Below are 27,515 nucleotides of genomic sequence, written 5' to 3' on the forward strand. Positions count from 1 at the left end.
GTGCCTCCCATACAAAAGTTAGAGGAAACCTACCACATGATATGGTAGGTGTAAGACTGAAATTCCGAGCACCAGCTCAGGGTGAGCTGGTGCCGGAGCTTATTTTTGTTAGTGTCCTAAACCGCTGCATCTCGTTTTAAAACACTTTTTAATCTTTATAGTCGAAAGCTGCTTGGCGCACCAAACGCTCGACCGTGCGCGCGGCTCTCCTTCACTTCCTAAAGACCATGTCCATTAAGTTCAACCAAGAAAAGAATGGATGGGATAAGGAAGGGATATAATGGAAAATAATTCTATATTATAACAGAACCATCAATGTTATTTTTTTGTAAAAAGGCATCTGGACCTATTTGAAGCTCTCTGCTATCCCTGCTATGACCTGCACCTGAGGTCCACAGATTCATACTACTTATAGTAAAGCAGCCTTGTCGCTTTTAGAGATTAAGCCACTAGAGAAACCAGTTCCCACCATATTTTTCTATGGACCATTCTTATATTTATAGAAATTCATCAAGTCAGCTCTTAGTCATCTCTTTTCCAAATGAAATATATCTGATTCTTTGAATCTTTCCCAATAACTGAGACCCTCCATAGCCATTATCATTTTTTTGTTCTTTGTTGACCCTCTCCAACTCCAGGGCATCCTTTTTATGGAACGGTGCCGAGAATTGACGTGCATATACCTCTTTTGATACATGACAAGATCTTGCTGACTTTAGAGGCATGGTGTTATTTAATCTATGGCCTACTGGTACATCCTGGTCCTTCTCAACAGTGGAGTTTCCCAGATTTACTCCCTAAAGGACATATGGAGTCTGTCGAAATCAGCTTAAAACGCAACCTATGAACATCCTCAATAGACTGTATTATACTACACAGCACGGTGTCATCTGCAAATATGGACAAAGTGCTATTATTTCCAAAACCTATACCATTAACTAGTCCCCTTCTTCCCATTGATGTTTAATGGCTTGGGTCCGGAGTCTGCCACCAGAACAATTTGAATTGTTATTCAAATTAACTCGGATGCCACCTCTTGTCACCACCTGGATTTCATTCATCCCCCCCTGCCTAAAGCCCCCCCCCCCCCCCGACACAAGCTGTTTGCAAATCTTGCAAATGCACATTGTTGCAGCCGGCTGAGCTGCCAGTTTTGTTGAGATGGTATAATTGATGGTATATGTCCTTTAAATAATAGTGGGCCTGACACTTTTTATAGTGGGCACACAGTCAGGGTACAAAGTAATCCCCCATAGACACTCTATATACCACAACAGGGGAGACAATGGTTACCAATGCACATCAGAACCAAACAGCTGTTAAATCTGCAAACAACAGACACATTTAAATTAGATATACACAGTATGTAATATAAGGACCAGGTAGTGGCCCATGATATAACTCACATACCAGCGGGGATGTCTCACTTTCCCTATCAAATAGTAACACCTAGGAAGAGTACAAGTAAATAACAAAACAGTAAGTACAAAATGTATATGCACAAAATGGTGATATATGTAAATCATAAACAAATAACAAATATACCGATCAATATAGTGAAGCTGCCTTGGTGTGGGGGGTCACATGAAAACTCCCTACCCCATGTGTATCACCAGCTGTTTGGCTTCCCTGGGAAATAAATATTGATTGTCCAACACAACTTATAACACTTTAGATACGATCCTTCAGCCAGTTTTCAATCCAGGGGCAAATGATTCTTGCCAAACCAATAGACCTTATTTTACCCATGAGACGGCTATGAGGGACAATTTCAAATGCCTTTACAAAGTCCAAAAACACAATATCCACAGCAGCTCCTCTGTCCAGGGATCTGCTCAGCTCTTCACAGCACCAGATCAGTCTGACAATGTCTATCATTAGTAAACCCATGCTGGCTGTCACTTATTATACCATGTGGTGCCACATATTCCTGTATCTAGTCTTTTAGCAACCCTTGCAATATTTTTCCCACAATTGCAGTTAAGCTTACATGCCTGCAATTACCTGGTGAAGTTGTAGAGCCTTTTTTAAATATTGGCACTAAATTTTCCCTGCACCAGTCACTGTGATTCATTTCTATATACAACCTGGCAATCTGATGAGTATCCAGGATAATGCCTCTTTCACACGGACGTATGCTATGTCTGGGCTGAGAACCGAGTGTAGAATATGTTCTGATGAAGAGGTGGTGGGGTACTCCTCACCTCTCTTCACAGGGAGCCGTGTAGCTAGAGCATACTGTACCTTTGTTTCCAGCTTTGGCATGGTACAGTATGTGCTCACCATACTGTACCATGCACAATACATTTTTTTGGCGGCTGTATGCTACGTGCTGTTCATATGTATAACACCATATATGGTCATGTGAAAGCTGCCATAACAGCTAAGAGACAATGGCTATTGTAGTTCCGCGGTTTGTTTAATAAGCGTATTTTGGAAAGCGTGTGGTAAAAATTTTTACTCAAAACATAGTCTATGACATTACTCAAAGGAGGTGACTGAACGAAATGTTGTAATGTTGAAATGTTGTAATTTTAAATGCGACGGTGTGAATTCCTTTGCAAGACATACACATACATACATTCAACCGGTTTCCAGTATAGTGTCCCGTAAGTTGTGACTTTCCATTCCAAATGATCTAAGTTATTAAATGGGACTAATATTCAAGCATTTTCCAAGGTAAAACACAAATAGGGGTCTCAGTTCCAAGTTTATTGTCACGTCATAACTTCAGTAAGGATTAATTGGGGAGGAGATAGAGTTCTGAAACTCCTGCACCATTTAAAGTCTACAGGACTTAAGAAGAATATACCATTGGGGCACATTTACCAAAATTGTCCTAAACTTAGACATTGCAACATTAGACGGACAGTTGAAAACTGCACCAGATATATCAAAGTGTGTTTTGCAGCTGTCTAACAACTATGTAACCCGTGACAAATGGGGCGCAAGGTCTCCTGTGTCAATCATCTATATAGAGGCCTGTTCCTTATCATAAATTAGGCACATGCTGCATAGTGCAAGGGGGTATCAAATCCGGCATGAAAACCATCAGTCTAGGTGCACACCCACATTGTTTAAAGGTTAATTGGGGTATAATAACCTCCACTCCATTAAAGCAATAATAAAGAATTCCTTACAGATTTTGTGAATAAGTGGGAGTGTACAAAAATAGTGCATAAATCTAAAGAAGGCATTTAGTAACACCTTGAATTTTACAACATCTCCTACAGGATCTATTTCATACTTGATTATGTACCGGTAACAATAATTTTCTGATTACACAATTATACTTTAGCAAAATGTTATTCACCAGACAAATGTATTGCAACCAAGAACCTGGATTGTATGTATAAGAGTCCACCTCAAATATACATATCACAATGCCAGCAGCTGTACCCACACTGTTTTGCTGCCTAAATCTATTTTTCCATTCTGTATCCTCTAGATTCTGAGGACCTCCAGCTGCTAGATCTAAGAATTAATTGACTTGTCTTGCCTGCAGTGTTCATGCTGCTTCCATAAAAGTTTAATAGAAATCCAAAAAACATAACCCTGAATATAGTGGAAAAACCAGAAATGAAGATGCTTGTGGCATTTATATACACGTTAATAAGACAATATATATCGATGATACATCACCCTGTCAGAAAGAATGCTACCGCGATAATGATCCTGTGCTCACGGTGAATGCATGAAAAGAGTTGTGTGGGTAAAGTATTCAGAGACCAGTGAGCACTTGTAGCATATACTATGATAAGCAATTTCCAAAAAAAGAAGGATTCAAAACTCCATGGGGGACAAATCATTATAATATCATTTTTCACAACTCTGATGGGTCAAACAAATGCTACTCTACTTTTGTATAGTTTATGCTATAGTTTAATGACTAAAAGGAAATCTACCATCAAAATCCATCATGATAAATCAGGGACACTTCCTCATAGATCCAGGCACTGTGACTGCGGTTATCTTCTTATATTTGTTACCCATGGCCTCCTTTCTAAAATCAACTTTTAAAATGATGCTAAATAGCAGGAGGGGCTAAGCCTAGCCCCTCTGTGATCTGGCTTTACAGGATGTTACACTGTTTAATCCTTCCCCTGCTCACTCAGCAGTTGTGTACCAAATACTGCAACAAAAAAAAACTTCAGAAGGAAAGTTATAACAGAGATTATTTACTGGAAGACCTGGGAGCCTTTGAGAAACTCTCAGGTTTCATGGCAACCGTTCGGTTATAATACTGTACTGAAAAAAAAAACAACACAATGCATTTCATATTAATGTATACTTTAGTTATAGTTATTTATTTTCTCTTTTTTAACCATCACAGCTTTTTTTGTAAGTAATAGTAAGGCTTTTATTTGAGGCTTGAAATCCATTTTTTTATTTTGTGGTAATTTGAAGGAGCAAAGAAAGATAAAATCAAGAGTTGGCGTGGTTTATTTCACGGATCGTAAATTTTTCAATATGAATTCAATACATACAAGAATACTTCGTTATGTTATTTCAGTTTACAGCAATGCCAGACACAGGTACAGAGCATCATATTATTTTCATTAATGACAGGAGACATTTGCTCCCAAAGAAATCTTTTTAAATGTGCTATAATTGCTCCTCTAGTTATTCAAGCATTGTAAAATAAATCAAACATTTTCATAAAGTAGAATTCACCAAATGTAAAATTTCAGAAAAGAGAATTGCACCTTTTCCCCTGCTGATATAGAGGCGGCCTGTGCCATATTCTTGCACATATTATAGGGCAATTCTCTGCAGAATTATCTGCATATACAGTCAGGTGCTGTATTTACTAAGAGGCTGCAGCTTCTTGGTATGTCTGGTGAATATGGATAACATGTAGATCTCCACCAATACCGGTAGTCCCTGGGTTACGTACAAGATCGGTTCTTGAGATTTGTTCTTAAACTGAATTTTTATGGAAGTGTTTTTAATCTTATTCTTAGCCAGATTACCCCCACAGACTGAGGGCTCATTCACACTGCTGTCTGCGGGGCCTTGCGTGCAGTGGCAAATTTGCGGCCGCATGTACGTCCCCATAGACGGCACATGTGTGGCACCGATCCGGGCCACACACCACAAAAATATAGAGCCTGCTCTATCTTTCAGCGAGTGTGCGGCCGTGTCCGCTGTTTTCTAAGGAGGGAGGAGGGGTCACCTCCTCTCCAGCACACGGCGGTATGCCCACGCGGCAGGCATACCGCGTGTGTATGTACCCTGACAGTGATTCATTAATTAAAGGATAGGTGGTCCAGGGAGTAATAGTATATATGGATGGAAACACAGAGCTTGAGCAAGACCTTTTAGCACCTTCAACAATCTCAGGAAGACCTGATAAATACCCCTAATAGTCTTTAGGAGTGAGGGTACGTGTGGTATTATTCTTTAGAAGCGGGATTACATCTATGGAAATGCAATTAATAAATATCACTAAAATATATTGATAATTGTCAAGTGTATATAGGTCTTTAGTGGGGGTGTGTCCAGACTTAGTGTCAAGGGTAGAATGAACTGTAAATACTGCCTGGCTACCATCCTGTTCTACCAGCCCACTGCCACTACCAGCTCCCAGATACTGAAGTAACATTAGTCACACTTTGAGAAGACACAGAGTCCTGGACCCCTGTTTTAGCAATTGGTGTGGGTTCCAGATATTTGTACTGTGGATAGATGTTGATAGAGATGGAAATGTTCTAAAATATTTAGGCTTCTAGTTACTTTGGTAACGTTGGCTTTAGTGAGTTTGGTACTAAGCTATGAAACATTTCAATTTCTTTTACTAATTACATATAACAGTATTTTTCGGTCTATAAGGCGCACCAGATTATAAGGCGCACCATCAATAAATACCTGCTAAAACGTCTAGGTTCATATATAAGACACACTGGATTATAAGGCGCACCTGATTATAAGGATTAATGACCAGCAGGTGGCAGACCTGTGCACAGTTCAAGGCAGCTGTTGTCTGTAAGTATGGTTCATATATAAGGCGCACTGGACTATAAGGCGCACCTTTGATTTCTGAGAAAATCAAAGGATTTTTTGTCTGCCTTATAGTCCGAAAAATACGGTAGTATTATATTAACTTCATTTTTGTGATTTGTGTTTCATGCAGTATTTTGGACACTTTACTGATACACTGAAGGATAATATTACAGTATCTGCAATGAAATACACTAATTATTAGTAGCTGGAACCTTACAGCCTTTTCTCTAACATCTATAAAATAATGAGCCTCATAATTATCATGCTCAATGTAGTAGTTACAGCTATTTTATATCAAGCCATACATATTCGCTTTTTATATGTCTTAGGGCTGCATTGATTTACAGGAGAAATAAATTCTTTCTAGAATGAAAGTTAATTTAGAACCTTTTTGAGGGGGCTTTATTTCACTATTACACGGCTTCTGCTCAATATATTGATTGTGAATACAAAAGAGCTTATTATTTGCCAGCTACACTTCTCAAAATGCAAGACTGATTTATGTCTGCACATATGTTCGAGGTGCAATACACTAATCACCCTTAAGACCTCTGTGGCGTCTTGGAGCCATAATACATCTACAAAAGTTTCAATTTTTTTTCTTATTAAGCATCTTAAGCATAAATTCTCCAGAAACTGGGGATACATTTACATACTAACTAGATTCTGCGGTGGAATTTCTGATAACTGTATGTATGCATACAGATTGGATTGCAAGATTAAATACAATGGCATTTGCAGCCCTGATGCACATATTAAGGGTTTTGAAGACCTCAGGAAAAGGGGGAAAAAAAGTAATACTAGAATTAGATTAAAGAGACGTTGACTTAATTATCACTAAATGGGGTCACAGGCCTTATTGTTGTCGGATTTTGGAAACCTTTTTTAACCCAATCAGGCCAACACTATCCATCATTTCATCAAGTTTTAATCATTCAGCCTGCTGGGGTGAGATGCTTAAGAATTATTAAAGGGGTATTCCCATTTACGAATACACATTAAATTTAATCTTCATTTACATACAGTTCTTCAATTGGATGTTATTAAAAAAAATATTTACCTGTGTGAAGATAATTTGCCATAACGTAATAATGTTGTTCCTTGGAAACAAGAGAGCTGTCCTTGGATACAACCAGCTTGGCAGTGGTGGCCAAATATTTTGTAGGAAAAAACTATTTCTTTCTTTGTGCAATCACCACAGCAGAGGTGGCCTCTATTCTTCTATGAAGAATAGTATGCAAATAACAGTTGAATGTCAATGCCCAGATGAGAAGTCTGTCTGTCAGAGAAGTACCTACACTTACTATCTTCTTTTATGTGGAAGAGAAAAAACAAAAATTACAATTTTCTGATGTGAAATTCCCGTCGCTTTTGATAGGTCAAATAAAGTAACCTTCTTGAGATTGTAATACCTTTTAATGGCTAACATATTTCAGTTAGCCATTAAAAGGTATCACAATCTCAAGAAGATTACTTTATTTGACCTATCAAAAGCAACAGGAATTTTTTCAACTGGCTAGCACGGTACAAAACTTTTTTTCTGCGGTGCAATACATGATACATTGGTGCCAATGGGATATTAAAAATCACTGACAGTAAGAACAAAGATGACAGAGCAGGGGAATACATTAAGGCACATTTACTAATGGTCCGTCGGACACATTTCTGTCGGGTTTCGCAAATTTTTCCGATTTGCCTTGAATTGACCTGGGGTTTTTGGCTCACGGGATCGGATTGTGGCGCATCGGCGCCAGCTTGCATACTATACAAATCGGGAGCATGGCTGTCAGACAACCCGACTGATTCGGACAAACCGCGGAATTTAACTTTCAAAATTGTGTTGCAAGATCAGCACTCACATACACCGGGAAGAAGATGGTGAACTCCGGCAGACCTGAGCCAGGAAGTGACACAGTGCAGGAAACTGGACGCATGATCTAAGTGAATCGCGGCAGCTCCGAATCCTTGTCAGACATTCCGGACCGGTGGCGTCAACGGGACAGGTAAGTAAATGTTCCCCAGTGTTTTCTTGGAATAACCTCCTTATGGCTGGGATGTATTGGTGTGTCAAAAACAAATGTACAAAATATGTACAAAAATGTACAAAATAAAAGAATGTAGTGTCTGGTCAGTAGATATAGTACAGATCAATCATTGGGCCAGATCTATTATTTTGACTGTGCCAGTTTTCTGTCTAACTTTGCACTAGAAAAAGCGTCATTGGAGGTTGCACATGTATTTATAAAGTGTTTGCGCCAGTTTTGTGTCACGGCTGCACTGTGCTGACAAGACAGAAAAATGTGCATCTAAAGAGGTGTGTTAGTGCTTAGTCGAAGTTTACAACACATTTAATATATTGAATCAACAGAATTGTGTGGTGTATGCTGTATGTTAAAGGAGCACCTAAAAATAGATGGTGCACACTTCCCGAGCAGTACAGGGTCCACCAAATAATGGAAGACCATGCGCCAGTATTCAATAACTGGCGCACCCTGTAAATTTGTGCGGCAGACTGCACTGGGCTATTTAGTACCAAATTCATTTCTACATATTAAACACAAGTAAATATGTTTCCTCAGAGGTTCTCTATAATATTGCTGCCCTGTTTTGAGAGGTGCTTTTACACTAGCATGTGCTACTATACTGGTTGACTGTAAAAGACGGGGGCTTTAAAAGTCAAGGCTCCGCCCCCTCTGTTGTGGGCTGACAGAAAACGGCTCTTCTTTAATGTAGCTGTCAGCTGACTTTGGCTGCTCACAGTAAGTAGTGATGTGGCTTCCGTCATCTGTCCCTGCCTATGGTTGGTTGATTTCAAAATACATAAAATAATTAATACTGGTATTTTTACACCCACAAATGTTATCATATCATGTTAAAGGCAAATTTGTAAATATCCCTTGAGGGAGGCCACAGCATATTAGGAATGAAAATATCATAATCATAAACACTTTTCTCATCATTTCTATCTTTACAAGAGTAAAAATTATTTTGCTTTACTTAGTACTAAATTTCTATTTATTTTGTCTGTTTGCTGAGGCAGATTATTAACTCTTTTTCTTCTGAAGCTCTCTGCATTTATATTGCTCTGATCTTGCTCCCTGAGGTGCTAATAAAACCAAAAACATTCTTGTCACTTTTACTGATACACCTGCTCATGCTGTAGATATTGGCAAAAATAATAGAATTTTAAATCCTTAGTCTTACTTAGGTATGTGTGTGTCACCTTAGGTAATATGTAGTGACAACACAAATTCGCTTTTATTAAGGTTTTCTACATCGTACATCTTTTATGTTTATCTTTAGGACTATGCAGTGATATCAAAAGGGGGTTTTACACAGGCACATTACTTGCTGCCAGGGCCGATGCCAGCACTGGGCATACCTGGAAAAGTGCCGGGGCCCAGAGATGCTGGGGGGCCCACATAAAGCTGTAAAGAATCCATGGGAGATTAAGGGGGTGTATATAAAATAAACATGAAGGGACTGTTTGGGATTATAAACTAGGTAATATTTTAGAGAACAGGAGTCTGTTTTAGTTTCATAATTTTAATTCTGCCACATGATTTCACTGCAAAGGCGCCCATTGAGGTACAGTCACCCAGGGGCCTACTGATATCTAGAGCCAACCCTTGTTGTTGCACTATGATTAAAGGATAGGTTTTATTAAGTCACACTTTATTTTAGCTTCTGAGTCTGGTAAGTATGGCTTTCTAGTAAGTAACTGCAATATCACAAATTTGTTTTGCTCAAATAAGCTCACACTTCATTTTGACATTTCCAGTTTGGTTGCTGCAGTTCCCACCTCTAGAACTTGCATCTATATAGAAAACTCACATGACCCTTGTATCACTCCTGTGAATATAATATAAACACCTTAGGTGGGAACCCCCCTTCAAAGTATGTTATCACATGGGTTTCAGTTTGGCTATCAGCTTTGGTGACATTACAAGTACATTATTCTAAAGAACAGTAAATCTCACAAGTACACTAGAGAGGGACATGGTGTAAAAACAAACTCGTTTTCTACTAAGGTCAACATGACAAAGCTCAGAACTCAATCTGCAAATACAATTTCATGATATTAATCTATTTAGCTAATTGAGATGAATATCAAAATCATTTTTTGCAGCATTTTTTATTGAAATAAATAGCTTTTATTAAAACAATTGATGATGGTAGATCATTCAGGAGATCTTATCCTGTTTTTGGTGCCTCACACTGACACCAAAGTAGCAACGATAAGCAGTGGCACTTTTCCCATATAAACAAGCCCCAAGCATTGTAACAACCCTCAAGGTAGATTCATGTCTAGTGAAATGAAGAGCCAGACAAATATTTTGTTAGTGACGGCAGTAGGTTCCATACACACACAAGACACTAGAATTCCAGTGGGTTAGAAGAAAGTAGAATATTATGAATCAAGCAGAGGCAAATAAAATTAATGCTTGATGGAATTTAATAAGAAGACAACTCCCTCTTCTCAAATATAAAACCAAAGTGGCCAAGAAGTTCAAAGAAATATATAACTAACCTCAAAGGAGCCAAAAAGAAAAAAACAATGCAGCCACAATATAAGCACCTACCTGCTGCCAAAGTACAAAAATTGTGAATGTTTTTCATTACTTCTCGTTTATGTATTCTGTAGGATTGGTTGGTATTGTATGTTTACTGGCCACAAAAGGGTTAAAGTGCCCTTGTATTTTTGTGTAGTATTGCTTAAAGGAAACCTACAAATTTCGATCTACCTATTAAGGTAGATTCTGTGGCAAATACCATTGAAGCCATTTTTAGGGCTAATCTTTCAGTGGCCAATAAGTTTGTAAATCTTTTATTTCCCTAATATGCAAATGAGTGAAAGAGGCTACTGGGGCGTGGAGTAGCGGGAGCTGAGGCTACATGGTTTCCTTTAAATGGCCATATATTTTTATTGTGTATATAATTGTCCTTAGTACCACTAAAAACTCTGACCCATAGTGACATTTGTGATGGATTTACTGGCCAATAATTTACGCTCCTCCTCTTATGCCACCTTCACGCCAAGTGGGCATGGAGGAGTGTTCAATGGGCTGTGCCAGTTTGTGGCGTAGGTTATAGCAAGGCATAAAATGATCTGGTAGCACAGTCATACACTGGACATACTAAGAGCCAAGAGCCTGGCACGATCCCCCTTACTTTGCAGTTTTACTGAGTTTTATTGCTGTTTATACTCCATCAGTGATGGTCGGTGTAAGATTCAGCATTGTGGGAGGGCAAAAGCTAAGCAGACACTTCATGTTTCCCCTGTGCAATGAGATGCTGTGTGCTGACAATGTGCTTAGATTTAACAGGGTACAGGTTTATCTACATTTTCATTTACCTTCTGAACATTCATGAGATGGATAAAAGACACAATGACACACTCTGTTACCTCACCTTATAAATACAACACACACCCAGCACTCAGATGCGTTCCTTCCCTCAAATTAAGAGCTTATACCCCCTGCAGTGAAGAATCTGCCCCACCATAGTCAGAAGATTTATGGCTTTATCCAGAGAGAGCCAAAACACCAGGACTGATACAGACAGGTTGGAATTGTATCTGTGAAACTCTGTAACAGTGTATTTGAGAATTGGTTATTTTGTTATCCTGACTAAATTTAGGAATCTTGTTATTTCGGGAATACCCCTTTAAGCAATGTTTTTGAGGTAATGGTGAAGGCTTGAATGTTCAGCCTTAAATTCATTATTTTTGTCTAATTTATCACAAGTGTATTTTACTGTGTTAAATCTATCAAATCACTTTTTTGTTATTCATTTGGCACTAGTTTTCCTCCTTTAATGAAAGAAACACCAATCCTTTTTTGGCACAATTCAGCTTATTTGTGGCAGAAAAAAAGCCACACGATCAAACAAGCACATCCGCCGAGCTTAGATAAAGAGGGCAAACCTGAGGCAGAAAACAATTTCTCTCATTTTAAACAACTTATGAAATGGGCGCAAAAATACATTTATGCACAAACGCAGTGCATAACTCTACATACAGTAGGATTATTTTCATTTTAATTTGCTGTTCCTTCATTGCTGAGCTGTGGAAATTTACATGGATCTGATCCATCCCAGTAGTATCCTCCACTACTGTTCTATTTGCTTGCTTCATCAGCCTCAGAATATACAGTAAATTTAAGAATAAATATTTAAGAATTTAATCTAAGTCATTCCATAAATGTTTGCATTTATGAAATATAACATAACACTGTTCTCATAAGATAGGAATACGATATTATACAAAATAGCAATACATAAATAAATAGAATAATAGCCGGAGCTGCCATCGTGCCATGTAATTCCAAGAAAATTGAAAAAACTAAGCAGCTGGAACAGCACCAAAAGTTAAACAATGGTAATATTTACTTAGTGAAAGTACGGCAGTGTGCTCTAGTAAAATCACCTCTGCCTATGTAGCATGGTAACAATGGCCTGCTGGCATGGTAAGCTAGGTGTTCCATCAAAATATTACACAGTGTTCTCTGTATGTAGACTGGAGATTTCTATGAATTTGTAACACACAGCAAGTAGTGGCAGTCATGGAGGATGTAGTCACTGAAAAAGAATGGAGACCAAAGCTATGTTGTAGAAATTGATACATAAAGCTTTATACAGCTGATACATAAAGCTTTACATAATGTGGTAATATTTGTGACGATATTTATACATCTTCATGCAGGTAAATATAGGATGATTCAACTCCCAGGTGTTTAAATATCCTAGACCTAGGAAATAGAGATTTACAATGGAATTAGTAGTTATTGTATAGTGATATACTGACCTCTGCTGGGCTTTTCAGTACTGTACTTGCATGACACAACTACTATGTAACATAGAGCTAAGATGCAGAGTACATTTCTTACCATATTTCTTGATCAAGTTACATAATGATATAAGGAGAATGCAACCAAAGTGTTCTCATGCTTATTCAGCGGTAACTGAAGATATTCACTATTATGGGAGCTGCAGCTGTTGTTACAGCTTATGCTTATGCTTTTTGCACTGTTTTTAGTAAATGTGAGCCATAATCCTATCAGAGCTTAGAGGAGATGAACACAACAAAAACATTGGGGCACATTTACTAAGAATGTGGGAAACTGCACTAAAAGTGCTCTGCCCGTGTATAATTAATTAAGAACCTGCACCAGAAATCATGAATGTGTCGCTTCCCTGCACTGGCCCAACAAAGTTCACCAACTTTTTTGTGGTGCACCTTTAACATAGAGCGTGTGACAGACTTTGCATGTTAAAAACGGCGCACGGTCCGACTTAGTGCCGGAACACCCCCTAATTTGTGTTTTTCCTGGTGGCTAGTGCAGCTGCGCCACAAAAGGGTCGTGTGCGACTCATTTGTGGTGCAGATAGTCTTTAAATATCTGTGCAAGCAGTTTATACCTAAAAGAATGTGCAAAGTCAGTTAGAAAACAGGCACAAAGCCCTTAGAAAATTTATCCCAGTGTTAAAAACCCGCCAAACATTTTTCTTATTGAATCCTACATAAAATACAATAAAAGTGATCAAAAAAACATATGTACTCTAGAAATATACTGTTGCAAATTACAACATGTCCCACAAAAAACAAGCCATCTGCCAGCTCCATAGCCAAAAAAGTAAAAATGTTATGCCACTTGGAAGATGGCAATGCAAAAATGATAGATTTTTCCATAGAATAAAGAAAACATGATTATTAGGCTATATGGTCAACACCAAAAAAAAAGTAAAAAATCCAGTACAGAATTGATGCTTTTCTACTCCTGCCCTAAAAAAAAGTTCCTAAGTTTTCAACAATAGGAGATACCAACCCCAAAATGGTAACACTGGAAAAAGTATCTCATCCCGCAAAAAAAGTGCCGTCACATGGCCCCAATAACGAAAAAGCTAACATTTTATAGCTTACAGAAGGGGCCAATGAGGAAAACTAAAATCCTGGCAGCTGCAGGGTGCTCCTTCCCTTCTGCGCCTCGCTGTGCGCCCATAAAACAAGTAACGGCCACATGGGGTCTCTGTACTCGGGAGAAATTGTATAACAAATTGTAAGGTGAGTTTTCACTTTTTATCTTTTTGGAAATGTATAAATTTTAGGGCTAAATGAACGTATAACTGAAACAATTTGACCATTCTAAATTTTACCTCCATTTTGATGTAATTACTATGAAGATCTCAAGGGGTTAACAATCTTCCTAAAATCTGTTTCTGATAGTTTGAGTGGTGCAGATTTGAATATGGGGTGATTATATAGGCGTTTTTTCATATTAAATATGTAAAATTTCATTGAATTCTTGAAATACGTAAAAGCGATATTTGATTTGTAAGCTCCGCGACATAAAAATAAATTATCCGGACATTTTAAAAATGAAAATATAAAATAGACATATGGGAAATGTTATTCGGTAAGTTATTTAGGTGGTAAATCTACCTGCCTGAAAACGCAATGATTTCGAAAATTTTTGTTCTTTTTTTGTAAATATACACAAAACTTATCAGCCAAAATTTACCCTTAAAAAGACGTACACCATGTATGGAAAAAACTATCTCAGAATAGCTTTGACAAGTAACAATGTTCAAAATTTATAACCATATAAAGCGACGCATGTCAGAATCCAAAAAATGGGGCAGAGCATTAAGCTATGAACTGGCTGCGTCCTTAAGGAGTAAAGGAACGTGCTTCTGTTTCATTCAGAAGTAGATTATGTTCTAAACAGGAATCACATTTTATTTGCTTTATATCTAAAAATGAAATTTTCTTCTTGCGAAGCTTGTACTACGACCTGCAGTAACAGAGAAATGTATAACATCGGACTGTTTGCTTTTTCCCTTTACAAATATGTACAATGTATCAGTGGTTTGTATCTAAGTAAATACAGCTTGATGGGACAACATAAATAGTATGCGTTCTAGCTTAGATCTGTAAGGTGAGTGATGGGAGAAGTTATGAATGAAGCAGTAGATAATATTAGTCTTTTACTAATGATGCGGAGCAGAAAGGGTTTTGCGTGTATCGCAGAGTCTCAGGATGAGAAGTAAACTACTTGACATGGGTATTTGCATCGAATTCAGTATTCCTTTTACAGTTGAGTTGGATGAATTGATGCAGAATCAGCCTATGCGTGACACTATGAATGTGGATGAAATAACTGATAACAAAGTCTATAAGAGTCAGTATAAGATAAGGATTGAGTTAAGTTCCTATATGGGGCAACCAAGAATGGACCAATCAGTCCAATCATTGTTAATATCAGCTGCGGGATTCCAGTTACATGGAAAAAAACAAAACATGGAATTAGCAATGCACTTAAAGGGGTTGTTCAGGATTTGAAAAATAAAACTATACATGGGGGCGGAGGGCTTTGAAAATAATAAATACCTTATACTTACCACCTCCGACACTCAGGTTCACCCACAGCCCATACATCCCTACTGGGCCTCTATTTGTTTACTCATTATGCTCATTATCGTAATTTTAAATGTTCATTTTAGAAGGAAGGAGGATAACAAATATAAGAACACCACAGTCACAGTGTCTGTATCTATGAGTAAGTGTCCCTGGTCGATTTTGATGGTAGATTCCCTTTAACCCTCTAAGGACCCAAAGGCTAATTTTCACCTTTGCGACATGATCAAATCTGCAATGTGTTACTATGTGTATTATAACTTTGGAACACTTTAACTTATCGAGATGATTTTCAGATTGATGTTTTTTTGTGTGACATTGACTTCACGTATATATATATACTAATTTGGAAATTAGTTGAAAATTTGGGAAATTTCCAAACAGGTTACTAATTGACATTTTCTATATACAGGCAGTCCCCGGGTTACACACAAGATAGGTTCTGTAGGTTTGTTCTTAAGTTGAATTTGTATGTACGTCGGAATTGTACATTTTATAATTGTAGCTCCAGACAAAAATTTTTTGGTCTCTGTAACAATTGGATTTTAAAAACTGTTGGGTTATCCAAAGAACCAGGATTAACAATAAAGCTTCATTACAGACACCTGTGATAACTGTTATAGCTGTTAATTGTAACCTAGGGCTAAAGTACAGTAAATTCCCAAAATCCAATGGTCTGTTTGTAACTAGGGGTCATCTGTAAGTCGTGTGTTCTTAAGTAGGGGACCGTCTTTACCTACTTTAGGTTGGCACAATTTCTTTAATTTTTTTTTATGAGCATGTAAGCTTACAAATCAAACAGCAATTTTCCAATTTATCAAGGAAATTTCATATTCAAATATTTATAAGAGTTTTACAAGTTGCAGCTATTGGAGACTACCCTACTCAATTTTGAGTTACTGCACTTTGCAGGTACACGACTATATTTGTCCAGATTCGGTTGCTAGTCTGGCTTCCCGGGAAGACCAGTTGTAGCTGAATCATTACACTCCATTGGTGGATTTCCGGTGTTTTTAGGTTTCGACATTATCCTTTTTTTGTTTGTCACTCTATTAATATATTACTAATAAAAGTTAAATTCTAATCTCCTGGCTATGGTGCCTTTGGGTTGATTGATACCCCCTTTTGGATTTTTTTTTTTTTTAATAACCTGCCTTGGAGAGATCCCTCTCCCCTCTTCTTTGGTATATTGGAAACTACCCACAAATCATCGATTTTTAAAACTACAGCCCTTAAAATAATTAAAACTATTCAAAGCTCCTGGTTAATACCTCACACATTAAATGTAAAATTCTCTATAGGACCATAAGAGGACACAGGAGAGAGATTTTAGATATATCTCTCTTAGCATATTTTGCTGGAACACATTTTGGGTGCTATGTAGCAATTTCTGAGCCCCTAAGATAGTAGCACAGTAAAATCCTCCAAGAAATTACCCCTTATTGGAAACAAAACCCTTCAAAATATAAAGTAACACTATTTTTTAGGTTGCAGTATCACATGGATTAAATTTTATTGACTTTTTTTTTAGCAACAAATACCTATTCTGTAATTGAAACTGTAACTTTCTATTTGTTTTATTCATCAATTAATACATTAATCAATCTTATGTTCTATGGGTCAGTACAATTACTGATTAATGTAGTTTTTTGTGTTTGGCTTGTTTTACAGATTTGGAAAGAAAAATCACTTGTTTTTGCATCACATTGCAAATGCGTTTTTTCACCAATTTCACTGCATTATTAATTTTTTTTTCCCGCTTCCCAGTACATGGCATGGAATATTACATGCCATCATTTTAAAGTGCAATTTGTTACACAGAAAAAAGCCCTCACACAGCCCTTAACATGGAAAAATAAAAAAAATTATATATTTTTGAAGGTGGGGAGTGAAAAATGAAAACACAAAAGCAAAATAGGGCTGCAGCAGAAAGGGGTTAATGGTATCATGATGGGCTAACTGTGACATTTTGATCACTCTTTGTTTCATTGGACGCACAAAAACCATAATTTTTGCCACATTTTTTATTTGATTTTTTTCATGTATTCACCATAAGGTTTCAGTAATTATTCTATTTTATTATACAAGTTGTTTTGGATGTGATGATAACTAATGTGTGTGGTTTGTGTGGTGATTTTCAATTCTTTATGTTTAGGAGTTTTATAATGTATGGGGCATTTAGTGGACTTTTTTTTCATTTGTTGTATTTTTTTTACTCTTTTTACATTTTGTGACTTGAACAAGTGGTCATATTGATGTATGGAAGTGTATTATACCAGTCAGTCTATGCACCTGCCCCTAGCTTCCTTGGACCCCAGAGTTGAAGAGAATGGAAGAGATCGGCAACCTCCAAATCCATTTTTTCTATATTAAGCTGCATTTATAAATATAGAATTTTCACAAAGTAGGAGAGACCACTTTTTGGTTGTATGTACTTTTTAAGGGATAGTTTACCCTCTCCATCTTAATGGCTTTAGTAGTCCTGGGTGCCTTTGCATATCCAAGTTTTCTTGGTGATCAGATGAATAGGGGCTCACCTGGAGCTGCACTAAAGTGAACAAAACTTCCTGACCATCCTATTTTTGGGTACCATCCAAAAATGTACCAATGTGGACAGGTGAGAAATGTCCTTAACCCAACAGGAAGTACTGGTATAGGAAGTACTAGAAGTATCCAAGAGGTGATCAAACACCCCACAACAACATCCAAAGAACTTTAGGCCTCACTTACCTCAGTGATGAACACAGTAACTTGGCAAAATGTCCTACATGGGAGAGTTCCAAGACAACAAATACTGGTAAGCAAGAACACAAAGGATAATCTGTTTTGCCAGAAAACAGCTTCATTATCCCCAAAATTTTTGTGAGAGGACTTACAAGACAAAAGTTTAACTTTTTTGGAAGGTGTAAGTCCCATTACATCTTGTGTAGAAGCAACACAGAATTTTAGAAAAGGAACGTCCTAACAACAGTAAAAATTGTGGAGCTAGCATGATGATATGGGTATATATTTCTGCTTCAGGACCTGGAAGACTAGCAAATGATAAATGGAGACATGAATTCTGCTTTCTACCAACAAATCCTGAAGGAGAACGTCAGACCATCTGTTTGTGACCTCAAGCTGAAGTGCTCTTGGGTTATGCAGTAGTACAATGATCCAGAACACACCAGCAAGCCCACCTCTGAATAGCTTAATAAAATAAAATTTACGACTTTTGAATGGCCTTCTGAAAGTCCAGACATTAGTCAGGTTGAGCCACTGTGGCATTACCTTAGAAAACCAGTTCATGCTCGGAAACCATCCAATATGGTCAAATTACGATAATTCTGCAAAGATGAGTTACCGAAATTCCTCCAGGGCATTGTAAGACTCATTGTCAGTTATTATACATTCTTAATTGCAATTGTTGCTGCTTAGAGCCAAACCAATTATTAGCTTTAGGGGCAATTACTTTTTTACACAAGGTTCTACAGGTTTTGATTACTTTTACCTATATACTAAGTTTTATGTTTCCTTGCAGTTTTTCTAATATTTAAATTTGTTTGGTGATATAAAAGATGCAGCATGATAAATATCCAAAAGATTAAGAAATCAGGAAGATGGCAAATACTTTTTGACAAAACTGTAGTCACCATTCAGTCTGAAAGAATTTTTTGGACCCTCAACCTCACAACAGGATTCCACTACAGGTAAAAATTGATTAACATAATTATACAATGGTTCACAGACTCAGGCTGATGCATATTTGAATAAAATCCAAATATCAGTCTTGACAAAAGAAATGAAACAAAGCCAAACAAGCAGAAAATGGAATTAAAAGAATTAGAGGTTAATGTAAAAACTTTAGTATCTGATAAATCAACTCATCTGGATGAATGCACAGAAGAATTATATAGTGGTTAACACCCACATTTATTCAATGTCCTTCTTTAACCTTTCAAAACGTGTATTGTACGTTAAGTTAAAGCACTAGATATACACTGCATATATAAAATCTCTTCCCATGGTTAAGACAACATCCCCCACTGGGGCCTAGCATTTTCCTGTGGGCCTGGAGGCAACTGGGGCACAGAATACTGGAGTGTATGGCTATTCCAGCCTTGGGCATGGTGTGATCACGGTGCTTGGTATGGGGACTGGAGGGCTGACCTACAGTCTGGCAGGTCCCCAGCAGGTTGTGTGTGCCAGAAATATGGAGGGAGAGGCTTATGCAGTGGTTTCTCCCTCTCAGCAACCCATTAAGTGTCTGTAGAATGAGTCCCTGGGTAATGCATGGGGGAGCCGTTGTGTTAACAGCCATATCCAGGGATCATTAGGAGGCAACGTTCTGCAAATAAACTTACAGTTCTTTATTGAACTTCAAACAGCAGGCAACGGCCTAACATCAGCAAACTTCTTCTGGAAGGAGATAGCTGGTCGGATCTGATTCCTTAGGATGATGGGCTCACAGCCTGGCAAGGTGGCTTCAGGCTGGAGGACAGTGGGCTGCTTCAGCAGCAAGGTTGTTATTTACTTGCTGAAATGGGTATATTGCTTTAAGGACAATTTTATCTCTATGCTGTAACTGCACCCAAACCAAATACATTTTTGCATTAATGTTATTAAATTAAAGGCACAAGGATAACAACATTGTATATAACTAACCAGTAAACCACCATAGACATACAAAAGAAATTTCCTCTGACATATCTCAACATTCTGTGAGTCTGAGACACAATATAAGAATAAACAAGGAAGTATCTTTCTTTTGAAATGGAAAGGGTATTGGATCTAAGCCAATTTCTTCTCATTATGTTTCACAAGGAACCTCATGATTACTCAATGAGGAAATGTTTCAAACACTCCAAGTAGCATTTCACTTACCGAATGGCACTGCAAAGAAAAGATCCAAAAGTATCTCATGCATGGTTGGGGATCTGGTACCAGAAAAGTCATTGTCATTTGTGATAACATCTGAATATAATGTCCACCATTCTCCAGATCCTTCCTAAAATAATATAAAAGACCAACATCAGGGCTGGAATTATTACTCAATGGAAAAATGCAGCACGGAGCTGATTATTTTTTATTGGAGTTTGATTAACAATTTTAGTACTATTACTAAATAAACCTAAAAGGTGGCTAACTGGTTAGCATTACAGACTTGCAGCCCTGGGGACCTGGGTTCAAGTCCCAGGGTGAACATCTGCAAAGAGTTTCTATGTTCTCTCTGTGTTTGAGTGAGTGACAGAAATGGGACATGTGATGTGTGGGGGGTTTCTTGACTCTGACTGAGAAATTAACTGACTCATTAACATTTGTCTACAAAAAACTATTTCTAACTATATAGTAAATGTTGTGATCACAGTACATATATTACACATCATCAAGATATAAAATATTGATTATTGATTAACCCCTTCCCGTGATGCCCTTTTTGTTTTGGTGCTTCCATTTTTGCCACCTACTTTAAAAATCTATAATTTTTTTTATTTTTCCATGTATGGAGCTTTATGTGGGCCTTTTTGTCTGTGTAACGAATTCTATTTCTTAGTGGCAGTATTTCATTTTCCACGCCGTGTACTGTTTTTAAAAAAAACCTGTTAGGGTCATTTGGGACACTAAACTTTCCATAGGTCCTAATGGACCAGTGGTTTAGTGTCCCAAATTGCCCTCTAGCTCGTCCCTGTGTGCTTTATAAAAATAAAAAACCCTTTATAATTACCTAGATATGTGTCCAATAAGGCACATCAGACCTTTCTCTTGTGTTCCTTTCGCCTGAGCAGTAATACATTGAAGCCGGAGCATTTCACCCCGGCTTTATTGAGCAAGCGGTGCACCCATGGCCCATTCGCAGTGAAGAGGGATGTAGAGCACTGGCTTCGCTGTATGACTGCGCAGGCACACAGAGCTTCAGAGTGAGGTAGGTATAAAGATTTTTTATTTTTAAAGTGATCACAGAGGGACTTGCTAAAGTGCGATTTTAGATACGAAACCACTGGTTCATAAGGACCCTGTGGGTGATTTAGTGTTGTTTAGTGGGTGGTTTAATTGCCCTAACAGGTCTTATTACTATTGGCCCGAGACAGGGTTAAAATAATAAAGAACTGATATTTATGTTTGTGATGTCACATTGAATGCACCCAGTACTAACACAGACCACATTATCATGTATTTTTAATACCATTAAATACATATTTGCACAGTAGGTCTATTGAATATATTAGATTGATTTTGTATTCTAGTGTTAAAGTCTAGCTTTATCCCTTACATATGCTTCCATCGGTCATTTTGGTGAAGGACGATCATGTTTCTATGTAACCATAGAACCAAAGAAGAACAGGAGCCAAGATTAGCCATGGATCAAGATGGAGGGGCAGAGCTATATTGTATTATGTATTTTGCAATGTGGTCTGATCATAAATGCATTCAATAATATTGGAAGACATGGTTGTCCTAAACTCAAAAAATGTATAGATAACTTATCTATGTGTTGGGAAGAAATATTATCTTTGAGCTTCACAAATGTCTGCAGCTGCCTACTTGCCAGCAGTCTGGGTTGCAATCCCTACCCTGAATAAGTGCATCGTACAGTATTTAAAGAAACACAAGAGGTACAATATGAATAAGAAGGAAAATAGTCAAGGTTTAGGCAAAAGGTCAGTATTCACACACATTCCCAGCAGTGATAGGCTGTTGACTTGTCGATTCCCTAACCCTACACAGAATAATATACCTGGGTGTGGTGTTAAGCCAAGAGAACTCAATCTGCTCAGCTATTTCCTACACAAGTTCTGACAGTATGTAACTAATGATATCAGTTTCCTGTTAAGTATAGAGTCATAGAGTGGCCTAGTTCAAAGTAATCTCTAAGTGAAATATGTATCAAATTTATTTTTAAACGTGGGGGGCAATTGCAGAACATAAAGTACATTTTAAACAGTATATTTACACTTTCTTTACATACGTACATCTGTGGCATGTTTAATCTTTTCAAGGGGGATCCACACATTTCCTAAAAGGGAATCTCGAATCCACCCACACTTCCAGACTTGTATAAGGAGACCACTCTGTGGGTCATTGAGGTCACTGAAACAGAAAACTGTGATGTGGTAAACTTATTGATTTTCACATTACATAGATTTAACAAAGATATATGCAGTGCATAGTCAATTAACCACTTAGAGCCTACAGTATATAAATCCATGAGGTCTAATCATTCTCAGAATGATAATCTGCAGAGAATAACTCTGCCCCTGCTAGACATAACCATTACCAAAATCAGTTGATAAGTATATGGAATTGCAGTACTTGAAGGGATAAGAAAATAAGGGAAAAGTGCAAAAAGAGGATAAAAAATTGTTCTAACAAATGTAGTATTAGTATGTTATAAGGACAGATGTGTTCAAAGGCAAAGATATGCAAAATATAACATTTTTGGATACATTTGGCACAAATTACGTTATTGTAGGCTCCAACAAAACTGACTTTGAACTCCTCCGATTATAAAGCTACTCCACTATCTAAGGGTTGAAATATTGAAAATGAGTGCATAAAGGACTCTCTACTCTTCTGGATTGCTGTGTCATCTTTGCTTGCCTTAAAGGGGTATTCCGGGAATATGAACGTCTGACACAAAAACCCATGATGATATAAATAAATAAATACAACAATACTCAATGTCATTAGTAACAAAATGGAGCTTAAATAATTAGATTTTATGATTTACAAAATGTATAACATCTCTAAAGTAGGTGGAGTTATCATTAAGATGGCCGCCACTGGAAACTACAAGTTCCATGATCCTTTAGTTCTCAGTAACTCCTCCTACCTCTTATGCTCTGCTCCCAGTGATGATACAACAGACTTTCTTGCTCTGTTACCATAGTAATGATGTGTAACTGCCATCACCACAACACTAGCCATACTGAATGCACTGCAACCAACCGACTACAGCCAAACGTGGTGGTGATCACATGACCCTGCCCAGGCAGGTACAGGACATGTGATGTGGACATGTGACCCGCAGCCATCTTCTGTCCTGCAACGGACCGCGCGGAGGAAATTAACGGACTGATTAAAGGGCCAGTAGCATTTTAATTCTCCATCACAGTGTATGTGCAAAGCATTTACCGCTAAGGGGAGCAAAATTTTTAATAACAACTAATTACACATTAGCTTATATTTTGAGTGCCCACTTCTATATGAATTATGCTGATTCCTGGAATACCCCTTTAAGTCTTGGGTCAGAGTGATGTTTCCTGGCGTCTGACATTGTGTTTGGACCTACCATAATGATGATACTTGCTGATATGTTTATTCCTTATGTTTGCTAATTCACAGTGTTTGGAGGCCCACATTTACAATACTTTAGGTATCCTTCTGGTAACGCTTTAATTATTGGGTTTACCTGAATTTTCGGTAAAGTATATGGAATGTGTGCTCTCAGAGGACTCTATGAGGAACAAATTGAATAAAGGAGGGAACACTTTTGAAAAAATAAATTTGTCTATGCAGGAAGAAGAGTTTGAGGTGAAAGTGATGCATTCAGTAATGTACACTGTACACTCATTACTATTGTGTCCAAACTAGTCTACTGGAATCCTAAGTGACAGTGCAGCACTGCACCCCATGTTCACTGCACACTGAGGCCTCATGCAAACAGCCGTATGCTCACCCGGGCCGTACCCAGGTGTAGCACATGGTGGGTGGAGAAGCTCTCCTCACCCCTCCCCTCTCCATCGAAAGCTGAGTGCTCACCGCATCATGATTGTGTGCCATAGACCTCCATCGTACGGTACCATGTCACCAGCCTCCATAGAGTCTTGTGTAATGGGCCTCACAATTCTCACCACCTGGCTGCACAGTGACAACAGCATTGTATCCCCACCTCTATCCGAATTCTAGAATTTGACAATTATCCTAGAGATCAGAGTCCCCTTCATTCCTTATGCTATGGATATGAAATGATTTTATCAATGGTAAATTGTAAAACTGTTGAATAACTTACAAAGAGTAGTCTTGCTCCCAGTATGGGTCACTCCCTGGTCTAGAAACTGTGGAGCTCTGGAGGCTTTGTATCTTAATAACCACATAAGTATTGCATGTGTCTGAAATATAAAAGATCAAAACATTACAAAATACAAAACAAATAATGTAAGCATGGAGCTGGCCGCAGGTAGGCGGAACGCAGCCATGACAGGACGGACTAGGAGGGTAGAAAAAAGGAAGGAGGAGCAAATTTGGTGGTTGGAGTTTAGTAGCAGTTGATAGGAGGATTTGATTTTGAGGGGAGGAGCCAGTGGGGTTTTTTAAGGGGAGACAGGAAGGACCCGCCATTTTTTTGGTAGCCAAGAAAAAATTGATGTTGCTTGTCAATATAGAAAAGTGATTTCAGCTCTGTTGTCCACTTCCTTTACATAAATATATCTGTACTCAAAGAATTTTGTGTTGTATATTTTATTATGTACTAATAAAGTTTATATTTTATAGAACTTTGTTACAAGAATTCAATAAAGCTGTGACCAGCACCTTTCCAACTAAAAGTTGTGTGTGTACTTATTTAGTTAATGTTTGGTAAGGAGGCCTTTTTTCTGCCTTGCAGCCATTTCCTCCCTGGTCTCAGCCCTGTCCTGGTCATGTAAAATCACAATTAAATCACTTTTTAAGCCCACAACATTACATGTGATAGTGAAAGGCTGATACACGGAGGCACATAACAAAGATTTGTTTCCATGTTTAATTACAATACAAGACTGGAAAGAAAAACCAATCATTGCATATTATAGTTTATGTAATACTGTTTGAAAAAGAAAGTTAGATGTTATCACAGAAACCATTTATCTTTATAAACATTTGAGAAATTTTGCTATGGGCAACACATTTGTCTACTGAAAAAAGTTTGACATTTTTTAGGACTTTTTGTGGTTGTGTGTAATGTTGCACTGTGCCAAGCCACGAGAAGCATGTAACCCTCTCTACACATCCACTGCATATTAATGCTTCTGCCCATTTAGTATGATTTCCTACACAGAACTTGCACTGCTTGATACTTCTATATTTGTATATTTGCCATTTTGATGGGCTGTCTACTGGGGATGAACATCCATTTTTTATAAGGTTGGCTTCTTTGATGTAAAGTGCTCAGTGAAATGTAATTCTAGAAAAAGCTGCGGCCACAGCTTATTAAATTTCATTTTTAATACAATACAATTGTCTTTACTAAGATATGCGAAACATGAAACATTTATATTTACCTGGTATTCCATGAAAATGCCCTCTTTTAACTGCAAAGGAAGAAAAGAGAAATTAACTGCTTGTAGCACTCTTTTTAGTATATGAATGTATTATTTAATGATCCCCTTTGAAAGAGTAGCCTATTACAGCTACATGTTCACACCCATAATAAGCAGAAATGCATAGTTATGAGTCCTCTGTATTCATGAGTGGGGTCAACCCCAATGTGTCTTTAACCCCTTAAGGACGCAGGGTATTTTTGCTAATTTCTCGCTCTCCATCTTCAAAAATCCATAACTTTTTCATTTTTCCGTGTATAGAGCTGTGTGAGGGCTTATTTTGTGCGTAACAAATTTTAATTTCCCATGATGTTATTTATTATTCCATGCCATGTAGTGGGAAGCCGCAAAAAAATTCCAAATGTGGAAAAATTGAAAAAAACTGCATGTGCGTCATGTTCTTGTGGGCTCAGTTTTTACGACTTTCACTCTGCGCTCCAAATAACACCTCTACTTTATTCTTTGGTTCGGTACGATCGCGGTGATACCAAATTTATACAGGTTTTATTGCGTTTTAATACATTTTCAAAAATTAAACGAATGTGTACAAAAAAGAAAAAAAAAATTTTGCCCTCTTCTGACGCGAATAACTTTTTCATACTTTGGCGCATGGAGCTGTGTGAGATGTCATTTTTTGCGAAATGAGCCGACATTCTCATTGCTACTGTTTTGAGGACTGTGCGACATTTTGATCATTTTTTATAAAATTTTTTATGTCATCTAAAAAGGTGTAAAAGTCGCGTTTTGGACATTTGGGCGCCATTTGCCGTTTTGGAGGTCACCGCCGTCAATAACCGTTTTTATATTTTGATAGATCGGGCATTTTGGGACGTGGAGATACCTAATGTGTCTGTTATTTTTACTACCGTATATACTCGAGTAAAAGCCGACCCGAGTATAAGCCGAGCCCCCTAATTTTACCACAAAAAACTGTGAAAACCTTTTGACTCGAGTATAAGCCGAGGGTGGGAAATGCATTGGTCACAGCCTCTCCAGTATGTAGCCAGCCAGCCCCTGCCCCAGTGTATATAGCTTACCAGCCCCTGCCCCAGTGTATATAGCTTGCCAGCCCCTGCCCCAGTGTATATAGCTTGCCAGCCCCTGCCCCAGTGTATATAGCCTGCCAGCCCCTGCCCCAGTGTATATAGCCTGCCAGCCCCTGCCCCAGTGTATATAGCCTGCCAGCCCCTGCCCCATTGTATATAGCCCCCCCCCTTCCCTGTTGTGCAGCACAACAATACCGGATGGATCGCACAGAAGATCTACGGGTGCCGCCAGAAAGGCTAGTTTTGATTTATTTATTTTTTTGACTCGAGTATAAGCCGAGTTTGGGTTTTAAGGTATTTATTATATTTTATATCAGTTCTAGGGAAAGGGGGGTGATTTGAACTTTTAATATTTTAGTATTTTTTTACATTTTTTAAACTTTTTTTTTTCTTTTTTCCCCCACTATTTCTTAGACCCTCTAGGGTACATTAACCCTAGATGGTCTGATCGCTCGCTCCTGCCATATACTGCAATACTACTGTATCGCAGTATATGGCATTTCTGCTCACTATACATTACAATGAGCCACAGGCTCATTGTAATGCATGTGCAGAAGCCATGTATCCTCGGGTCAAATGAAGACCCGAGGCTACCATGGCAACCGATCGCCCGATGACGTTCGGGGAGGTAAGACGCCATCGTTCGGAGGTAAGATGGCGGCGCCCATGCGTCGCCAAATTTAAAGTGCCGCCGCGGGTGATAGCGATGGGTCTTTGCTGCGATATGCTCAGCCCGTGAGCCTTCTTCATACAACCTTCACAGCTCCATGGCGGATA

This window comes from Engystomops pustulosus, chromosome 4 (assembly GCF_040894005.1).
Source record: "Engystomops pustulosus chromosome 4, aEngPut4.maternal, whole genome shotgun sequence".
Classification (NCBI taxonomy): Eukaryota; Metazoa; Chordata; class Amphibia; order Anura; family Leptodactylidae; genus Engystomops; species Engystomops pustulosus.